The sequence below is a fragment of the Carassius gibelio genome, chromosome A10, assembly GCF_023724105.1.
Source record: "Carassius gibelio isolate Cgi1373 ecotype wild population from Czech Republic chromosome A10, carGib1.2-hapl.c, whole genome shotgun sequence".
Taxonomy (NCBI): Eukaryota; Metazoa; Chordata; class Actinopteri; order Cypriniformes; family Cyprinidae; genus Carassius; species Carassius gibelio.
In genome coordinates this window covers 2,885,746-2,908,997 of record NC_068380.1, presented here as the reverse complement: position 1 = coordinate 2,908,997, position 23,252 = coordinate 2,885,746, and positions in this window count along the sequence as shown.

Sequence of the window (23,252 nt, the reverse complement as noted above, 5' to 3'; positions counted from 1 at the left end):
AAATACTATGATATGAAAGAAATACCATGCTATGCAATGCAATGACACACACATACACACACACACACACACACACACACACACACATTATAATAATAATTCAACAATTAGTTGTCATCTTGTAAATAAATATTATATAATATTATATAATATTAACCAAATTTGTGTTTAAATTCAATTTTGGTAAGTACATAACAGCTTAAGTTCAGTTAATGAAAAAGGAAAGAGAAGTCACATTGTGGGTTACAAACTTCCATGCAGTGTGTGTACTGTGTAGGGTATGCAAATAGTCTGTATGCATATAATACCCAGATGACCTTCTACATTTGCCTAAATGTGCAGAGTGACAACAAGGTTCTGTTTTCCCTCTAAGCTTCTCTTTTCATCCGTAAAGAAATCGGCAGTATTTTTCCCGAAGTGGATTTACTGGCAGTCAGAGTTTATCCTCTTTAAAGACAGAGAGGAAATAATCCAATCGAATGCATCACGCAGTTTCAATCCCTGTAGAGATCTCTGTTTCTATGTTTCACACCTGGAAAAGCGTCATCCTCTGCGTCACAGTATTTGTAATCTCTCCTATTTATTGAAAGACTGTAGTTTGCATCAAAGCATGCTTAGATAGAAGTCGCTCTGTGGGCTGTAAACAAAATATGGCTTAGTCATAGGCTTTCGTTAAATGTTTAGGGAAGAGTGAGGGGTTAACCCCGTTCATCTAAACAGGAAAGAGACCCAAATGGATCTTTTCATAGATAGTTCTCAGTTAAACGACAGAAATCTCCCTAAAGCATTTTCATCTTCCTTCCTGGAAAGCACAGTTGGACGTTATACTCTAATCACAAGGCACACTTAATTACAGAGACCGTGGCATCTGTGTTTAGACATGTTGGTGTTGTTTATTCAAATACTGATGAGGTTTAAAACTCACAAGCACCCAAAAATAACCTCATGACCCGGTCCATCTCAAAGTGGCCCTTCTGTGGACAACACCTGCTGCCGTCTCACGGTTTATACACAAGCCTCGTCCACCCACAGCCGGCTGTTTACCCTCGGAGAGAGAGATCAGAGAGCAGGGCGATGCTTCACAGAGGTTGCCTTTGTTTATGAAGCTCGCATGTCATGTTCCAGTTTGTTTTGAGGCAGAAATGAAAGATAGAAAGTCAAACAAGAAGAGTTTACATCTATCAAGCTGTTGCCCTCAATGACTCTAAAAGTGGCGTAATTGTTGAAGGAATAGTTCATGCAAAAATCAAATGACTTTAGGAACATTTGTCATTATTCTAATCAACATTATATACAGAAGACAGACGGAGAACTGTGTCTTCCAACTGCGTCTGAGATTAAAAAACAAAACAAAAAAAAGGCTTGCCTGGAAATTTAAAGGAATAGTTTGCCCAGAAATTAAAATTTGCTGCAAATACTCATCCTCAGGCCATACAAAAATCATAATAGATTTGGAGAAATGTATCATTACATCACTTGTTCACCAGTGGATGCTCTGTAGTGAATGGGTGCCGTCAGAATGAGAGTCCAAACAGCTGATAAAAACATCACAATAATCCACAAGTAATTCTCATGACTCTAATCTATCAGTTATCATCTTGTGAAGTGAAAAGCTGCGTGTTTGTAAGTAACAAAACAATCATTTAGGCATTTTAACTTTAAACCGTCCCTTCTGGTCAAAATCCATAATAACGCTTCATCCAGTGGAAAAGTCCATTCTCTGTTATTCTCTCACATCAGAATCCACCCACATACTGAATATTTGTTTAGAACTGCTTTGGACTATTTTCACTTGTAAACTGTATTTGATCTGTGCATATTTCTCTCCTTATTCAGAGCAGATGTGTTTTTCCACTGGAGAAAGCAATATTATGGATGGATGATTTTTTGTGCATTAAGTCTCAATGGTGGATTTGTTTTTTTTTTTATAAACACACAGCTTCTCACTTCTCAAGATGTTAACTGATGGATGGGTGTTGTGTGGATTACCTGTGGGTTATTGTGATGGACTCTCATTCTGACGGCACCCATTCACTGCAGAGGATCCACTGGTGAGCAAGTGATGTAAAGCTACCTTCCTCCAATCGGGTGAAGAAGCAAACACATCAAATCTTGGGTGGCCTGAGGGTGAGTTAATTTTTATTTTGGGGTGAACTATTCCTTTGATAGTTCAAAGACATTCTTACTGTCACTGATATTTAATTCAATCTCAAGTTGATTGATTTTGTATTAACTAAACTGCAGTGAACCTTGGACTGGTTGGTTACTGTGATGCGAATGAAAACAGAAATACAGGACAGAAATACAGCTGTGCATGTCGATCATTTATACAGCAAAAAGTCTTTACAAGACATTTCCAGTTGCCCAAAAAAAACAAAAAAAACAATGCAAAACATGTGAGTTGTGAAAATATGACTGTAACGTCAGATAATATGACATAGAGTACTGAATGGACATCAAATAAAAACATTGGTAACATTAATGCGTTAACTAACAATAAGTATTTAATATTTTTTGGGGGGTGAAATGCTCGTTTTCACTCAATATCCTGTTAATCTTGAGTACCTATAGAGTAGTACTGCATCCTTCATAACTCCAAAAAGTCTTTAGTTTTATTATATTCATAAGAGAAAGATAGTCTGTACCGTTTTTTCCCGGAAAAACACGAGCGTTAGTAAGCTTTTGCGTTGAGAGCGTCTGGAAGCTGTGACATTACCGTGAGGAAAAAAACATCATCCAAAACAAACCATGGCTAACAGTCAGATTCAGCGTATATTTATGATCCAGAATCAGATCCAGAAGCTGAAATGTAAGTGATCAGTCAGTTATAAGTGATCAGACTTTAAGAGAAGGACTACGTGAGAACCACTATGGATGATAAGTTCGCTCTGCCGCCTTGTTATTATTTTGTCTTTAATTAATTTGTAACGCCAAGAAAGAGTTAATCTCTCATGTTTGAGAAGAGCGCGATGCCGTGTAGCAGCCATTAAATGTGTGGGACACCAACTCCATTTCTCTTTCATTTCATGGATTTAATGAGTTATCGGAGTCAAAGCGGACCACTTCAACTACTACAGGCTCTAAAATCCTCCTGCGCTCGCGCTTGCGGTATGTGTAAGCTGTACATGTGGAAAGTGCAGTTTTATGCCAACATCGCATGTTGTTTACTTGATGTGCTCACGCGCTGATAGGTAAGTTAATAACACAGAGATATTTGAAGCAGTTTTACTCACCGCATTCGGTTCCAACACACGATCGTGACCCTTTTTCGTTGGGACTGCATTATCCTTAAGAAATAAACGATGTGCAAATCCGTCGTCAAACTGGGCCTTGTTTGTAAAACAAGCATTTTAGAAATGCAGGGAACAAACAAAAACACTTGCACAACTCCGTTGATGCTCTGTAGAAATAAACTCCATCCACTGGTCCCTTAATGCTGTGTTTTTTTTTTTTTGGTAATCTGTGCAGGGTTGTCTTGCCCTGGCAACCAAAAACACACTTCTTTTGTGACATTTCGGTCTCTCGCTCTGATCAGTGAAAGTCTCTGCTCTGCTATATGGGAGCGTGCGCTCTTCCGGCAGAAGTGTCTCAGGACCCATATAAGGAAATTCCGCTCCATCTAACGTCACACAGACCCATATTTGAAAAAAAACTTTGCGACACTTGACAAACCGGAAGAGGTATTTTTGGCACAAAAATACTCCTTCAAACATACAACTTAATTTTTTTAAACTTTGTCCATGTTTAGCATGGGAATCCAACTCTTTAACAGTGTAAAAAACTCAGTATGCATGAAATAGCATTTCACCCCCCCTTTAATGTTAATTAATAGAAATATAACTGTTCATTATCTCTGTAGTTCATGTTAGTTTACAGGTCCATAAAATAATATTATCAGATACAATTATTAAATAATGTATTAGTATTAGTATAAACTGAAATTACTATAACTAAGATTAATAAAGGGTTTTAATTGTTAGGTCATGTTAACTAATGTAGTTATTAATGTAGTAACCCTGTAGTGTTGCCAAAATATTTGGACACAGATTTTAATAAAACTTTTTTTGGATTGTGATTTTTGGGATTCATGCATGTTTCTTTTCTTACTTAGTTTTTCTTCTAATTTCTGTTTAAACCTTTATACTGTTCCAACACAATAAAAATCATCATGTGAAAGGAGGCTATTGCACTAGTAAACATTTATGCATCATTTAGACAGATATAAAACATATTTTGGGCATATTTTGTCTTCATATGAAAGTATGAAAACACTTGCTGAATGTGAAACTAAACTTAGAGCCTGATTCTTTGAAACTCTGCTTTCTAAATGAATATATCTTGTAAACAAATCAAGGCACCAAAACAACAAAGTCACACACATGCACTCGGCCACTGCCCCCACCAAAACTGAACATTAGCTAGCACAGAAATTCTGAGCTTGTTTGCTGTTATAAATTCAGAAAGGACATTACAGTAATTGTTCATTTTAAAAAGATTTGTTTTTTGCAGCCTTTCCTCTCTCACAAGGCAGATGAAAGGCTGCTAATGAAGGCCAAAATGCTGTCAGCTTAAAGAAGAGCTCTTAAAGCAAGAGCTCAGACAGGATGTGTTCAAACACAGTGCTGAAATTGCTGTTAGTCCGCCATTACTAACAGAGATGAAATGACTAAGCTTTTACAAAGTTTTAACTTCGAGACAAGAGAAAGACTACAGACTAGCAGACAATAAGCAAGGGATTATGTTCAGTCAGCCAGTCCTTATAGCAAAATAAACCCAGACAGAAGGGTCTTGTATAACTGCAAAGGAGTTTATCTGAAATAACTGCATTCACATGGTAATGAATTATACCTTACCAAAGAGCCTGTCTACCACATAAATCTCTCGTTTTTTAATTCAAACTTGATCTAGACAAGTATATGGAAACTATCTAAAGTTCTGTTAATCCTAAAGCAGTAAAAACTGTTTCTCTATATTCATCCTATGTGTCCTCTTAAGGTGTACATGTTTTTTTTATTAGCTATTATTATTGTTGTTGTTAACCTAGCAACACATACAGTATATCTGTGTTTACTTTATTTCTTTTTTGTTTTTGTTTTCATAACTGATGGTTTATAGCCTACTGTTTTAATAAAAAGGAAATCAGAGCCCTGGTTATCTATTCATCCAATGTCATGGTTTTTACTTTTTATATGTTCAAAAAGCAGTTTAAAGTATTGTGTGTGTGTTTAAAAAAACAAATTAAAATCATATTTTCCTTCCTGTTGTAAGCATGTTTTCTTTACAGTAAGTTTGGCATGTGCTATATTTAGAAAGTTGTCAGTAAGACTGATTCCAGTGTTTTATACAGTCCACAGTTTTTTTTCTCTCGTTTCCATTTCTCTGACCTGTATAGCTGCTTCAAGTGATTATTTTTGGATCACCAGTCATAAAACATCCCTACTGCCTGGTTTTTATCACTAAATTAAGGGTTTTTAAACTTTCAGAGCTGCCTGTGTGACTGCGAATCAGTAACGCTCTTTGCCTGTCAATCAAATGCCGCCTGACGTCCGGTTGGCTGAGACGTCTTTGGAGGGCGGGGTTTAGAAGAGAGCGTGTTGTTGAACGAGGTAACATGAACCTACTGTTTCAAATGTCACCGATAGATGGCAAAAGGGACATTTTCTGCTGAAGCCAGCACTGACAGGAAGCGTGAGATTGTTGCCAAACGATCATTATAATGTGTTGCTGTACACCAAATGAAGCGTGAAATTTCATTTACTGCAAATTTGAGTGTTTACTGAAGCCATACAATGTGTAAATTCACATGAAAACGCCATAGCTGGACTCATTTGTTTACTCTTTGAATGTGGTCGGTGTGCCAAGCAGTGCGAGTTGTTTAATTGGATAAAACATGAAAAAATAATTAGAAAAGGAACGATTAGTGAAGACAAATTTTCTGAGAGTTTAATAGCTACAGAAAAATCCTCTAGGTTTGAAGATTGCTGGCATTTTACTTGTGGCCGTGTATGCTATAATACATAAATATATATTAATTTATTGATTAATTGCAGTTTAATGCATCATACTAGAGGGCTTGTGTGTTTGCTTGTGAACTGTTGACATTTTAAGTGCGAAATCTTATTAATCTTATATTGCTGTCTCTGATCATTATGTTAATAGAAGTCAATATTATTTTTGTTTGTATTATTTATTTTTAAATCAGGTTCCCTTTTGCTCACAAAGGCTACATTTGTTTGATAAAAAATATAGTAAAACAGTAATACTGTGAAATATTATTAACATTCAAAATGTTTTCTAGCTGAATAAAATGTAATTTATTCCTGTGATGCCAGGCTTAACATTAACATTCCCTCATTTGATTTCCTCAAAATTAAGGTTTATATATGTTGTATTCTGATGCTAATGTCCACAAGTATTTGCATTTGTATTTACATGATGTATTTGAGATTTGTATATTGATCTGATGTGAAGATATCTGTCACTGGTTTGTGTGAATGCATCCCGTTGAAGTGTTAATGCAGTTATACTGAGCTGTGGATTATGAAGGATGAGCGATCGATACACATTTGAAGTGATACCCATCCTGTCTCACAGCAGCCAACAGCTCTGACAGCATCACTCGATAGGTCACAAAGTCTGCAGGACAGATGTTATATATCACACATAATAAGCCAGCGCTAACATCAGGAGACATGTATTGCAGATGTTTCTCCTAAACGTCTTGGGAGAAATGCAAATGTAACTAAATGATGCAACAAAGTTAACAGTAAGTTTATCAAGCTGTAACATGCATGTGAGATTACTGAAACATCTGATAAGCATAAATCAGCCAACATGGAATATCACTTCTGTAATGTAACATATTTTAGGGTGAGTCAGCATATTTTTTAGGAAAAAATGTAAGGTGTGACTTGACAAGACCAGTGATGTATTAAATGAGTAGGTTGCTCAATTATTATTTTTTTTTTTCAAAAATGTATTCACGCTCATCCATCCAAGATTTGATGATTTTTAGATTTTGGGAAATTTAGCATAACATCACTTTCTCACCAATGAATCCTCTGCAGTGAATGGGTGCCGTCAGAATGAGAGTCTAAACAGCTGATAAAACATCACAAGAAGTAATCTACACCACTCCAATCCATCAGTTAATGTCTTATGAAGCAAAAAGCTGCATGTTTGTAAGAAACAAATTTATCATTAACAAAACTGAGTTCATAATCTGAAATAATGCTTCTTCCAGAGAAAAATCTATTCCCTGCTGTCCTCTCACATCAAAATCCAGCTTCATATTTATTTACATCTGTTTTGGACTGTATTTGTTTGTAAACTGTGATTGAGCTGTGCATATTTCTCTCTCTCTCTCTCTCTCTCTCTCGATTAAAATCAGATTTTATTTATTTATTTATTTATTTTTTACTAGAGAAAGCAATAGAGGACTGATATTAGAAGCAATGGTCTGAAGTTAAAAACATCTTAATGGTGGATTTTTTTCTTACAAACATGCAACTTTTCACTTCACAAGACATTAACTGATGGACTGAAGCAGTGTGGATTATTGTGATGTTTTTATCTGCTGTTTGGACTCTCATTCTGACGGCACCCATTCACTGCAGAGCATCCTTTGGTGAGCAAGTGATACGATGCTACATTTCTCCAAATCTATTCCAAGAGCAAATAAACTCATCTACGTCTTGGAGTGAGTACATTTTTAGCAAATGTTCGTTTTTGGCGAACTATTCCTTTAAGAAAGTAGATAATAAAATATTAAAAGTCAAGTCATTTGTCTTTGTGTAGCATTTTTCAAAAAGTAGTTTCAAGTAGCTTTGTACTTTAAGTAAAAGCCTCTATTTTATCTCACTGATGTTTTGGAGAACCATCTAATAAGATCTCCTTTGTGATTTTCCTTTCCTTTAGGTGCTTTGACCGGTCTGGTATTTATGATGCATAAGAAGGCAGTTTTGATGTTGATCTCAGGTGCAGCCTTTCCTCACAGTGATGCATGACGCACTCAGAGACTTCTGTTCTCTCTCATCTGTTGAGAGGTTTCTTTATGTGGTCAGTCGGCTCAGTGTGCCTGTGTTTTGGGATAAAGCGGCTGATGATAGGTGGTCCTTTATGGGATTATGTATTTGCTCAGGTGCTGAGCTCAGTTTTGTGGCACGCACCACTCGACCTGTTGTGGATTATTTGATCTGTTACATTTTTACCCTGACTGGTTTGTTTGGGCAAGTTTGGAAGCATTCCTTCTGCAGTAAATGTTAAAAACTTGAGCACCTGTCCACACATGTTTGGTTGGAGGTGTGAATTTCCTCAATACCATGTTGCAATATCATTAAAAATGGCATGGATTAAACATTTATGTACTATATAAAAACATGCCATTTTTTGCATTTTGCTAATTTTTTGAAAGTCTCACCAAGGCTACATTTGTTTGATCAAAAATACAGTAAAACAGTAATATCGTGAAATATTATTACCATTCAAAATGTTTTCAATCTGTATAATATGTTATTTATTCCTGTGATGCTAAGCTTATTTTCAGTCTTCTGTGTCACCTGATCCATCAAAAATCATTATAATATGCTTATTAGCTGCACAGGAGACGTTTATTATTGTAATCAATCTTGAAAACAGTTGCGGAAACCTTGATGCATTCATTTTCCAGAATTATTTGATGAATAGAAAGTTCAGAAAAACAGCATTTATTTGAAATAGAATCTCACAGTGAATGTCTTCACTGTCACTGTGGATCAATTTAATGCATCCTTGCTGAAAAAAGTATGAATTTCTTAAATATTTGTCCCATTTGCAGACTGAAAGCCCAATGATTAGTTGTTCTCCAGAGGTGGTCCACACTTAAAAGCTGCCCGTCCGTCCTAATGGCTGTGATGAATCACAGTAGTTCAGTCTTGCTTGTTGATGAGAATGTCTTTGAAGTCACTAGCAGCGGAGCTGAAGGTCAGTCTAGTTGTCTGGCAGAGGAACACAAAGATCTAAAGCCGTCCTCCTCCCTGTCTACATCTCTTGCTCATGCTCCAGTTGTTCAGAAATGTCACACTGAACTCTGGCAGCCCCCAAAAACACATCTCCACTTAGCTTTATCAAGAGTACAGCTGCACACTTTCTCTGCAAGTGCACGTCCATTACGGAGATGTAGTTTGTCCAGTCTTTTACATGTGAAATTATTCTATTTCTTAGTCATGGCTGAGTTACCGTAGACATGGCACAAACCATGCTATGTGCAAATTAAATTTACACCCCTCCAGCTTCGGCAACAAAACTTTTTAATCTCTCAGTTGCCTAGAGAAGAATCAATTTCATTGATTTATTCATAATACATGAAGTGCAATACAAACCGTCATGACTTGACTAACAAAAAAACTACTGTGACATTGTCAGATATTATCACCATCATAGTGCCCAAAAATCATCATGGACATCATGACCATATACATCAAATGTACAATTTTTTCTTATACTCAAAAATAACTGTCAAACACTACTTTTAAATTGTAATAGTATTTCTTGATATTACTGTTTTTACTGTATTTTTGGTCAAATGGATGAAGCCTTGGTGAGAAAAAGCATTTCAGCATTCAACCAATTTCCCTCGCTCAAATTATTAAGTCACTAAAGTTTGCATGCATGTTACTCAAGAAGTATTAAAGATATTTTAATGGCCTTTTAGATATTGGGTCTTAAATTTTCCTTTTGACATCTGTATTTTTAAGGCTCTTTATGGTTCAGTTCCCGACATATTGGATTTTCAATATGGCTCCAGCTCTAAATTGTTAAATTGTACACTTATTTTCAGTGGTCACAAACCAAATGTGGGTCTCTTTGCATACATAGGATACTTTATTTCTTTTAAAGAAGAATGTCTGAAGAACAAATAATGTCGACACTAGAAATGTATCTTGTATCCTCACATCAAAATAATTGCTTAGGACATGGGCTACTTGTCCGAGTGCAATAACTATTCTTTTTGTGTGCTTGTAATTCAAGAAGTATTTAAGATATCGGAATATGATTTTAGATTCTGGTTCTTAATCAATTCTTAAAAAATGATTTTCTTCTGGAATATTAATTTTCAAGACCCTATGTTATTAAATCCTAGAGATATAGGGATCTCAATGCGGCTCCATGTCCAGATTGTTGAATAATACCCATTGTCAGTGGTCGAAAAGCCAGATGTGATTTTTGTGTGTATTCAGTCATTGTACTCTATAGTAGATCCTATAGTACTTTTTTTGTAAGGGACCTTTGCATGCCTTTTTGACGTTGTTTGGTCGGTTGTTGTTTTGCAAAGGCTGACAAGACGCCTGCTGAAAGCACCCCTCTTTAAGGCAGCACTCACCCTCATAATTGTCAGGAAATCCCGAATGACCTTTTGGGAATTGCAGGATGCTGGAAATCATCTCCTCTCTCCCTGGTGTCAGCCAGGCAGCTGTCTCTGGGATCTGTTTACTCCTTTCTGAGTAATCGATACATGCCCGCATTGATCCAGTGCCTCAGATGTTTATCTTGTTTTGTGAGAGGAAGCTCTTGCCACACTGTGCCAAACAAGTGTCTGTGCATGGGCACTTTGTGGTTATATATATGCCAAATTTAGATATTGCATTGATCTTTTGTTAATTAAAACATTCCTTCATTTGATTTCCTCAAAAAATCACTGTGATGTCTTATTACTTCAAGAATAGATTGAAAAGCCAATTAGCAGAAAGCAAAACCCAATTAAATCGGGTGTTGCCAGGTTATTCATCTGAGAATAATGGATTGCTTAACGTCAGTCGTTTTTAAAAGGCTTACATAAATGATTACGCGAGGGGAACGTCAACAGCGGGCCTCTGGGCCAAATTTTGATTACTTCACACTCCTGACGTGATTCGTGGCTTGATAAAGCAAACCCATTGCTGATAGAAACATGTTTATGAGTTTGATCCATTAACAACAACAAAATGCAAACTGTGTGTTTTTACAACCTTGCAGGTGTTCGCTAACTTTCTGTGTTTGCGCTCGGTTTCGGCCGAAGTGCTTTTTCCGAGTGTTCATTTGTTCTCAGTTTTCCCAGACATCCCCAGATTTATTCTTTACATGATTTATTGGCTTCTACAGTATTTCCTGCGGGTGTTTGAATGGATCATATCATAAGAGCGATCTCTGCTGAAGTGTTAACTCATGGGGGAGAATGATTCATATTAACATTAACATAACATTAATCTGAATTGACTCTTTAACTAGTTGAATTTGAATAATTGAACAACCATTGAGTCGTTTTGTGCTTTCGTTACACTGATGTTGTAGCTTATCTTATTTCATGTGGCCTTGGGCCCTGAGAAATGTTGTTTCTAAATTAAATTACTCTGGGTTTTTGAGTCATTTTCAACTTATTCTTATCATATATATCCACATTTCCACAAAAATATAAACAGCAGAACTTTTTTCAACATTAATATTAATAATGAATGAATCAGCATATTAGAATGATTTCTGAATGATCATGTGGCACTGAAGACTGGAGTAATGATGCTGGAAATACAGCTTTTTGTCACAGAAATAAATTACATTTTTACTCAAGTTAAAATAGAAAAGAGTTATTTTAAAAGCTAATATATTTTTTAAAATATTACAGTTTTTGATATATTTTTGATCTAATAAATGCAGCCGTGATGAGCAGAAGAGACTTACCGACCCCAAACTTTTGAATTTATTATTATTATTTTATAAATACATTATAGAAGATGAAATGTTTCTTCAGCACTAACTCCGTATATTTGAATGATTTCTGAATAGATCTTTTTTTGCATCTATCCATCCAGTCATGTCTGTTTTCATTGGTTGCCTCTGTAAACAAAACTGACATTTAGTTTCAAGCGTAAGCATTTAAAAGCCGTTGAATTTTGCTGATACTTGGCACTGGTCTTTTCGCTTGGAGCTCTTCAGTGGAATTCTTTAATGGCAGTATCAATATGTAAATTACATGTTTCATCCACAAAAGCCACAGCTACTGGTTTCTCCCTCTTTGTTCCTCTGTAATTTCTCTGTGACCTGCTGAGAGACATGAGCAGCGGCTGTTTAAACTAGTGTTGGCTGTTTTATTACAGGTAGTTACGAGAAAATAAGGCAAATCTGGGCAGGAATTTGTTTGGTAATAGTGTGTCATTTGCATGTCTCTGACAGTCACGGAAGCTTGGCAAGTTGGCATTAATGAAACTCCTCATCTGGAGCTGCTAATAAGATGTCTTCTCTTTTTACTAAACCACAATCCTAATAGTGCTTAACCACCGAATCATTTAACCACAACTAACTGCGTGCTTATATTGTTGTCACATGTTGCATATCACGTTATATTTTTTCTAGTGAGTTTCTGCATAGATCTATATAAATTATTTTGGATTTAAGAAAAAAAAGAAGATTATATTATATATAAAAGAACAATGATACATTACATTTAACACATGATACAGTAGAGGGGCATGTTTTCACACTGTATGGGGTAAGTTGTCACAATGAGAACTTGCTCCTAAACAAATGTGGAAAATATGCCTTTATTCTTATTAAATTATATTATATAATAGTATTCTTATTAAGAATATTATTCTTTATTCTTATAACATTTATTCTCATTAACTAGATTTTTTTTTATTTAGTTCTTGCTTGAAACAATTATAATTGGCTGTATGAAAATATAATTGATTATACAGTGGCTGTTTGATCGAAATTTTGGAAATAATAATAATAATAAAATATAACCTCATTCATTTAACTATCTTGAGTTTTGATTAAAAACTTTATAAACTGACTGCTGTATACAGTAAAGCCAATGTGACAACTAGCCCCAGTCTTGCCTCTTTTCTGCAATGAAAATGAACTCTGAAAAATTAATGTGTGTTCATGAATGTTTATGTGTTAATATCATGTTTAAATATAACCTAGCTGCTAATTAGCATATACTGTTGTATTGGTGCATAAAAACAGGCCTAAATAAATAAATATCACGCTTCCTTATTAATTTAGTGAAACTGATATGCTTTATTTTTTTTTAGATAATTACCGTTTTAGGTCTTGCATGAAACTTTTCGAATATAATTGGCTACAGTGCCTGTTTGAATGAAATTATGAAAATAATTAATGAAATATGCCCTCATTCATCTGGATGAACTGACAGTGATACAGTAGCCAGTGTGACAACTAGCCCCGGTCTAGTCTATTTGCTTTAAAATGAATTGGGAAAGATCACACTTAATAAGGTCACTTAAAAGTTTGTGCCAACATGCCAAACCAAAAGTTTGCATGTGTCTCAGCATTCACAGCTCGAAGTCACATTGCATCTGTTTCCCATGAATACATTTTGTTTTATTGATTTGTGCAATATACGGTATAATGGTGTGAAATAAATCTGTTATGCAGGGGCAGATCTAGAAAAATATTGATGGGGTGGCGAGAAGGGGGCATGAATTTTTGAGGGGTGGCAACATATGGCAGACATATATATATATATATATATATATATATATACTGAATTTAGTCACAGTTATCACAGTTTGATAATAAATAGTATATTTGCACATTACAAAAAGACACAGGCTATAATTTACAAACTTAATCTCATGCAATCAATGTCTTGCATTTGAAACAGTTCATATAAGGAATAAGTGACCATACCCAATAAGCACCACCACACTCACTAATGCATACAGTACACTCTGTATGAAAAAGGGTTCATTGGAGTTCTATATAAAACCATAGGGTTCTTTACTCAACTCCAAAGAACCTTTAATGCTAAAAACATTCTATAATTACAAGAAAGAACCCTTTTGGCACAACGGTTCTTTAGGCTATTATTCATTCATATATTACATTATTCTGCAACATTTTGTATTTGTAATTAAATTATTGTTTGTATTAACTTAATATCACATTTTAATCATGCTGATTTTTGGAGAAAAACTGAAATGGCACTCTTCGTGTGATATTGATTAACTACATAAAATGATATATATATATAAATTTTCTAACCCCCATATTGAATTTTGTGATCATTCACATGCATTCATAAATGCATTTGAATGCACCAAATAATGCAGTAAAAGAACGCACTCAATTTTGGCGAACTCTCAATTTATTCAAATGATCCGAACTCCCGAACTGACTCAAATGATTCGCGAACCCCAAACTGACTCAAATGATTCGCGAACCTGCTCCAAACTGACTCAAATGATTCGCGAACCAACTCCGAACTCCCGAACTGACTCAAATGATTCACGCTCCGAACTCCCAAAATGACTCAAATGATTCGCGAACCCGCTTTGAACTCCCGAACTGACTCAAATGATTCGTGATCCCCAAACAGACTCAAATGATTCGCGAATTCGCTCCGAACTCCCGAACTGATTTAAATGATTCACGCTCCGAACACCCGAACTGACTCAAATGATTCACGCTCCGAACTGCCTAACTGACTCAAATGATTCATGCTCCGAACTCTCAAACTGACTCAAATGATTCGCGATCCCGCTTTGAACTCCAGAACTGACTCAAATGATTCGCGATCCCGCTCCGAACTCCCGAATTGAATAAAATGATTCGCGATCCCCAAACTGACTCAAATGATTCGCGAACCCCAAACTGACTCAAATGATTCGCGAACCCGCATCCGAACTCCCGAACTGACTCAAATGATTCGCGATCTCGCTCCGAACTCCCAAACTGACTCAAATGATTCACGATCGCCAAACTGATTAAAATGATTCGCGAACCTGCTCCAAACTTCCGAACTGAATAAAATGATTCGCGATCCCCAAACTGACTCAAATGATTTGCGAACCCCAAACTGACTCAAATGGTTCGCGAACCCGCATCCGAACTCCCGAACTGACTCAAATGATTTGCGATCTCGCTCCGAACTCCCACACTGACTCAAATGATTCACGATCCCCAAACTGACTCAAATGATTCGCGAACCAGCTCCGAACTCCCGAACTGACTCAAATGATTCACGCTCCGAACTCCCAGACTGACTCAAATGATTCGCGAACCCGCATCCGAACTCCCGAACTGACTCAAATGATTTGCGATCTCGCTCCGAACTCCCGAACTGATTCAAATGATTTGCGATCCCCAAACTAACTCAAATGATTCGCGAACCCGCTCCGAACTTCCAAACTGACTCAAATGATTCGCGATACACAAAAAAAAAACAAGCATGCTTTTTGGGACAGTGATTTGGAAAATCTCATTCACGCTATGAAATTTAGCATTATTAAGCAATTACCTGCAAAATGCGTGTTTGTTTACTCAAATGTTCATCAGCTCTTTACTTATCTGGCTCTAGCAGATTGTTAGAATATTCTAGAATACTGGCCTTGGGTTTGAGATCTTATTTTTGGCTGCCCTGTATATTTTTATCAGTTGTTTTATTTTATGTTTATCAGCATCATAAAATCATTCTATTTTCATCATTTATCTCCCTCTAATTGTTTGTTTTTCTTGTGACTGATATGAAATCATTTTCCAGAAATTCACTGAGGGGTTGGGAGAAATCTCGTCATATCTGAGAAGTAAGATCATAAACAGAGATTTGACCTTGTAAACTCCCAATATTGTAGTCCTGGAGGCCTGGTGTTTTAGTTTTTTTCTGATGCCTTTATTTTGGTTGGACATATTGAATATTCACAATGACTACATTATTTTGCCTATATTCGTGAATGTTGCAGTGATTTAATATGGCTTATATGGCTATTAACTTTCATAAAGAGTGATTAGATTAGCTAATATAAATAATATATAGGCAAAATAAATACAGAAATTTGAATATAATTGGCTAAAGTTTGATACAAATATATATAGCTGGCATGTATTGTTTATAATTAAAATGATAAATCAATTATTTATGAGTAAAATAAAATATCACAATTTTTTAATAGTTTTATATCTGCCATAATTGGTTGTAGTTTGATCAAAATTGTTGCCTTATAAAAAAAAAAAACAGATAAATTCAAATAAAGAATATTAACAATTTTGGCATGTAATTTTTAGTTATGTGACTGAACTTACAAACCTATTGATTTGGTTTGTATTGTAATTACATAAAGTAATAAGTTATGATGCATTGTGTTTCCATTCAGCACATGCTCTCTGTCCTTGGAAAATTTCACACTTTGAACACCAAGCCAAAATTGTTGCACAGCAAAAGTATCCAGAGAGTAAGGCAGTTTTTTGCTCTTAGATAACACATTAGCCCTGATGCATTATCTTCACTTCAAAGGGCTTTTCACAGTGCTTTGTGTGTGGGATTTTTTCCATCAAGCTGATCAAACAAGATGAAGATCACAAAACCTGTAAGAGGAGCTGTGCATAAGTCATGCTGGGGTCCTGGGGTTTGTTTTTACCACCATATCACCTCTATTGTAGAAGAATTAATTTGATCTGGATGTGTCTCTGTGCTGTCTGATCTGAAAACAGAGTATAAGTGCTTTGATAAACTACCCTCATGCGTCTACTTTAAGGAACATTGTGGGTGATATTCACCTTGATGTCTTTACACAGCATCTGTGGCATGCTGATTATCACAGACATTCATTTTAAGTTCTACAAATTATTTCTGCAGTTTGAAAAGACAAACAGCAACACAATAAGAGAGTAGCATACTTATAATTGAATCTTAACAGTTGAAACTATGCAACAATTATGGTTGTGAATAGTAACCTTAACATTTTAACATTCCACTGTGAAAAGCCTAGTTGTGAAACTGTGAAATACAGACTATAATTTAATGCATTCAATGCAATTTGAATGTTGCATGAAAAGCAAAAGTATTTAATCTGAACATGCTGCTTTTAAATGGCCATAGATGTTGCTGTGTGGTTGCTAAGGTGTTCTGAGCAAATTTTAGCACATTGTTTTTTAACTGCTAGGGTTTTGTTGCTGGTTTATGCTGCTAGGCTTCTGGCAGGATGTTGTGGCTGGTTTCCAGGTTGTTGCTAGACTACTGCTGAATTGTTGTGTCTGGTTTCCAGGGTATTGTTAGGCTGTTACCAGGATAATGTCTGTTGTTTTTGGGGTGTTGCTAGGATAGTTTATTTCTACATCGTTGTATACTAGTTTATATTTAAAGAGCCCAACCCAAGTCTCTATGATACTTTTTTTTTTGTTTGATTCCCTAAATATGAGCAATATTAATGTTCGTTTTTTTCAAAATACATATATATTTAATTAAATAAACGAACCAAAACCTAGTTTGGAATGTGCATTATGCTTGCATTTACCAAAGTGGATTATTATGCTCTTGGTTGTTAAAATCCACTCTTAAATGTTAAGGGATTCTATGGATGGACCAACTAATGTCTTTTGAAATGAGCTTTGGTTAATGTTCATGTGTTTATTAATGCATGTTGTAGGCACTGCATATAATTGTGTATATTGCATTTTTTATTTTGTCGACTTGAGAAGAACTGTTAATCAGTTTCTCTAGCATGAGTAAACTGCACTACCTCATTTATATGCCAAGTCATGAGTGTTTTTAGTCTGTCAGTAGGTCTCATTTCAACCTGGTTTTCATGAATCAAGTCATGCTCTGACGTCACGGCTCCCCGTGTTGCTGCGCAGAGTCGCAGACGTGAGACGATTGCCAACATCTCGTCGGAGATAAACACTCCCTCAGGACGAGTGTTAAGCTCAGTCGACGCATGCACTGAATAGCAAACAGCTCTCCATAGACACCGAAGGCTTCACACAGCGGCTGTCAATCACGCGTCAGGGTCTCTCCTCCGACTGCATTACATATTGCATTTAATGAAGTGCCCTTCAAAGTGTTTGTCTCATATGACGTGCTCACAGTTAGACATGTGCATGCTCCACACTCCAATGGAGACACAAACAGCTGCCTAAGACAGTCATTGTGAAGTAAAGGAGACATGTCATGGAAAGCAGGATTTTGCTTGCTGTGTAGAAACAAGAGTTTTTTGTACATGCTCACAATGTTCAGATTTAGGCGAAATGTACGAAACGTACTCTTCGCGAGTGCAGAAGCTCAGTTTGTCAGAATGCAAGCACAATGTATTGGTTCTCCCTAATTCTTCTTTTTCATCTTTTAATTTTCCCTTCTAAAATAGCCTAATGCTTACATACATTCAGAGTGTCTTGCAGTTTTGTAGACATTCACACAAATACCAGTCACTAGTTAGTAGGCTATAATTACAATCGAGAGTCAACACAACATTTGACGGCTGGATTTACAAAAATATGATGTTTTTATAATTAACTAAATATTAGCTTCTCATTAAACTCACAATTCCCCTAGTTCCTTCACAAAACTCAGTTTGTGAAACCTTAACATAATGTTTAATGCACTTCATCTTAATAAAATGAATGGAATATATCTTCTTTCTCCTTGTATATTCATTTGTCTGTATGGTACAATATTATCCTATTCAAATCAATGCGATTATCGAGTTAATTAAATTTAATCAAAAAGTAGTCTGATTATATTACCTGAAATGTGTAATGTAATGAATTGTTATTAACTAAAATTTTTGTCATGTACCTTGGAATCAGTAACAGACTAAAATTTATAAATAGGCTAATCTACCCAACACATCAAATAGATAGTAAAGAAAATCTATCGCCCCCTTGAGGTTTGGACTAATTAAAGATGCTTGGAGCTTGGACAAATGCTTGGCCAATGCATTGCATTTAGTATGTATTTTTTTGGAGTGTTTTGGTTAAATAAATCCTGACTGACATTATAAATGAACTTGCTTATAATTAAAGTGTAGGATATAGCCTTTTAATCTTCTCTATGGACAAATCTTGCATGCACAGCATAATTTTTAGGTGTTGGATATTTAAATATGAATGCACAGACAAAAATAGGCATGAATGATGAGATTCACTAGCCATCATGGCGAATGTCTGACTGCTTAATCTTCTTATTGGGGACAGCTGTGACACCTCCTAAAGTGGAGTATGGAAACAGCTCTTTAATTTGGCATTATAAGGCTTGACCTTCCTCAACCCTCAAGAGTTCAAGATGACTTGGCAATAAAACTTCAGATGAGAGGCATGTGAAATGGGCCATAGAAGAAAATAATTCACACATAATCTCTGTGAGCGCATACGAGGTGAGACTTTCCTAATATGAACTGCAGTTGAAATGTCATTGGACTTTTAAATATTTATTGATTGGTTCTCATTCAAATATGGATGAAGCTGTATATAAAAAGAAAGAGGTTTCTGAAAGACTCAAAAGTCTTAAGTGCTGATGGAGTGGTTGAATATTTTTCAATGTTATGCAAGATTGTCATCACATGTCTGTCTATCCATCCATCCATCTAATAGATACTTCTGGTGCTGAATAAATATATACTCTTATAGTTTTAGTTTTAGGTCCCAAATAACACACTAAGTATGAAAAATTGATTCAGCAACACACTTCTTTAAATCTACAGTATCTGATTTGACTCCGACTGAGCCGGCTGTCTTGAAGAACGTGACTTTAGACACACACACAAGACAGTGATGAGACATGTGTGAAAGACAGAATGACCTCCAGGAAAACAGTGCAGTAGACAATACTGTGACTACGAGACCTGCTGGATCTAAATTTAAACACCTGAATGTAACCAAGTATTTGGAGGAAGGAGCATTGTTTATATGCATGTTGTTTTGCAGTATTTCCAGTATGGACACACACGTGAAATGGGATGTGTGGTTTCCAGTGCTCAGAATAGCTTGGAAGATTCCTCCATGAGAGTAATGTATTGAGCGGCGCAGCAGCTTCAGGTTTCAACCGTAGATACTTCCGCAATACAAACAATGCAGTCGGACATGCTGGTATGTCACGCCTGTGTCTGTCTGATAAAAATAAATGGCTAGACCGCTGCAGGCATGGAAAGTTTGTTAGGACTCCCTAAAGAAATGCATACTTTCTGTGCACCCGAAGAGCAGTTTGCATGAGATTAGAGCTGCTCAGCATGCACAACACGTAGATATCATGTGCAACTGCAGAAAATAGAACCGGAAACTTTATGGCACGTGACCTGTCAATTCTTGCATTTGCATAATAGTATATTTGAAATATTTAACTTTGCATGGTTTAAAAATAAGGATGCCTTGCAAACTTAAATGCCTGGTTTTCTGTAATGACCTTTATGGAAATTTCTAGTTAAAACACATGCATTGCTAATTTTTTTCATATTTGTTGTACTTTAGTCTACATATACCTAAAATAAATTGCACTAATGTATGTATATATATATATATATATATATATATATATATAATTTTTTTTTTTTTTTTTTGCTGCATTCAAGTCTAAACAATAGTATCAGTGATCTTTGTCTTAGTAAACACCACTAACTAGTGCTTCTCCAACTCACAGTACGAGAACTCTCTCGAATCTTCACTTTTACATCAGGCATTTCCTTATGCTTCTAATATGCATTTAATTAGAGCCTATGCAGTTTGGTTCACACTTTCAGTGTGAGACTTAACAGATCGACTGTGAAGCACTGACTGCGTTTACTTCAGGCCGTCACAGACCCTACAGCCTTTACAGAGGTGTGGAGGAAAGTGCCATCACCCCTAGACTGATCCCAGATTCGCTAGAAGCTTTTAGATCAGTACGGTTGGATTTATGTACGAACAGACTTGATGTTTGTAGTGATAATAATTTATATTAATATTAAGATTAATGCATTTAGTCCACAGGTGCATGATAAATAATCCATTTCAAAAATGGTGTTCTAGTATTGTAATAAGCTTGAAATAAGTGAAACTAACTTATGGTCTCATTTTTTGGACGTGCTGATCAGAACAGCTCAGTGTTGATGGATGCGATCACGACAGAGAGGATGCTGGGTGTTGGCTGGGTTTCACAGCATTGTTCTCCAGCTTTGCTCTCTCCGGTAGGAAGCCCCGCCACAACCACACTTTTTTTTTTTTTTCAGAGTTGTCCTTGGCTTGCTTGTAACACGGTGGGTCTTTCAGGATGCCCCCTCCATCCTCTTATTTAACTCCACTGCCTTCCTCTCCTCCATTGCTCCAGTGAAAAGTACTTCCTGCTTCCCAGCCAAGTGGTAGAGAAGCCGTGCCAACTCCACAGCTGGTACTAGCATCCACTTTCTTCTGCCAAGAAAGAGATATTTGTCCTGAGAGACTGTCCCTAATACACTTGCATGTTGTGTTAAAGTGTTTGTGGTAACTCTATGGCTTGTTATAAAAGCATAAAGCCATATATTAAAGATATTTTATTATGTTTAAGCTGTGTTGTTGAAATATAAATAAATTGGAATGCCTAAAATGGCCTCAATCACAGTAAAATTACAGTAATTCACAGTAGTTGCTTATTGCATGTTTTGATTCTATCTATCTATCTATCTATCTATCTATCTATCTATATTATTAAATATTATTAAAAACTTTTATTTAGAAATGTTGTCCTGGCAACTAACTGAAATAAGCTTCCGTTGATGTGCTACAATTATTAAAGTCAAAATAATAATAAAGCTCTATAGAATATAAAATGAATTATGACAATAATAAATAAAATAAAACTGAAACTTAAAATAAAATAAAAATATGAAAATAAAAGCTACTTTAAATTATTAATACTATACTATAATAATACTATAATAATGTAAAAAAAAAAAATAAACACTGGCTTGTAAATACGATAATAGTTTTAGACAATGCCATCGTTGTCAGTCAGTATAAAATGGCAAATGTTTCTGTTTATTATAATTATTCATTATTCAATTTATATTTTATATTATTATAATAATTTTACTACTAATGAACTTAAAATAATAGAAACTAAAATATTAATAATAAACTAAAAAAAAAAAAAATATATATATATATATATATATATATATATATATATTTTTTTTTTTTTTTATATATAATATTATAATAATAGGCTTAGCGCTGTTTGTGTTTGATAGAGTTAAACTTGTCCTTATATTGCATGTTTTGTCAGTAGTCTGTTTTAAGAGCCATTACTTCTGTGTGCTCTGTTTAATCTCATTTTTTCTCCCTGCATTTTTGCAGCTCTGGAGGTGTTCCTCATGTTATCCGAGTGTGAACGAGTTAACACATATGCTTAGCTGCCATCAGACTCACATCCTCAGAGAACATCAGCAGTGGTGACTTTAAAATGCAGAATCTCATTGATGCAGCATCACTAAAGGAAGACAGTACCTGTTTTATGCTTAATTTTCTGCAAACCACTGTATCAGCCTCAGCGAGCTAATGATTAAACGGTGAAATGGGCTGTCACATCCTGAGCCCAGGAAATAGCACAGGGCCAGGAATTCAGAAAAACACATGTTTAGCAGAGGAAACAGGAAAATGTTGTAGAAAAGGCACAAGTAGATGGTGCATTAATTATAGATACTAAAAGAGAGTTGGATGAGAATTTTTTGAGCTTGCTTTGTTTTAGCACCTGATTTCCTAAAGGAATTATATGCATAACAATAATATATTAACATATTTTTCATACATATGTTCATAAATAAAATAAAGCTCAAAGTGCTTCACATGGTAAAACACAAACATGAAAATAAAAACATACACCAATGACAATACAATTTTTATGGAAACCTGTCTCAATTTATCTCACAATTTATATTAGTTTATAACAAATAATTCGGACTTTGTTTATATCACACAGTTCCGGCTCTTTTCTGAGAATTGTGAAAAAAAAACACAGACCTGCGAGATATAAACTTGCAAACTCATGTTTTGTTTTTTTTTTGCCACAAAATAAAAAAAGTAATTGTACACTTAATGTCTCAAAATTCTCTTACGAGTTTATATCTTGCAATTCTTGCAATTCTGAGTTTATATATTGCAATTCATGTTTTATATCTGCCAATTCTGAGTTTACATTTCACAATTATGAGTTAATATTTGACAAATCTGAGTGTATATCTCACAATTCTGAGTTTATATTGCACAACTGAGGTAAAATGTCTCAATTCTAAGTTTATATCTGATAATTCTGCATTTATATCTTGCAATTCTAAGTTTAAATTTCACAATTCTGAGTTTATATAGTGCAATACTGAGTTTATATCTTGCAAAAGTCAGAACTGCAAGAAACAAAGTACAAATTGTGATATACAAACTCAGAACTGCAACACAATTAAAAATAAATAAATAAATAAATAAAATCCAGAATTGTGAAGATAAGAAGTCTAAGAAGAAAAATATGAATGTTTGAATTGATGCAGAAAATACAATGACAT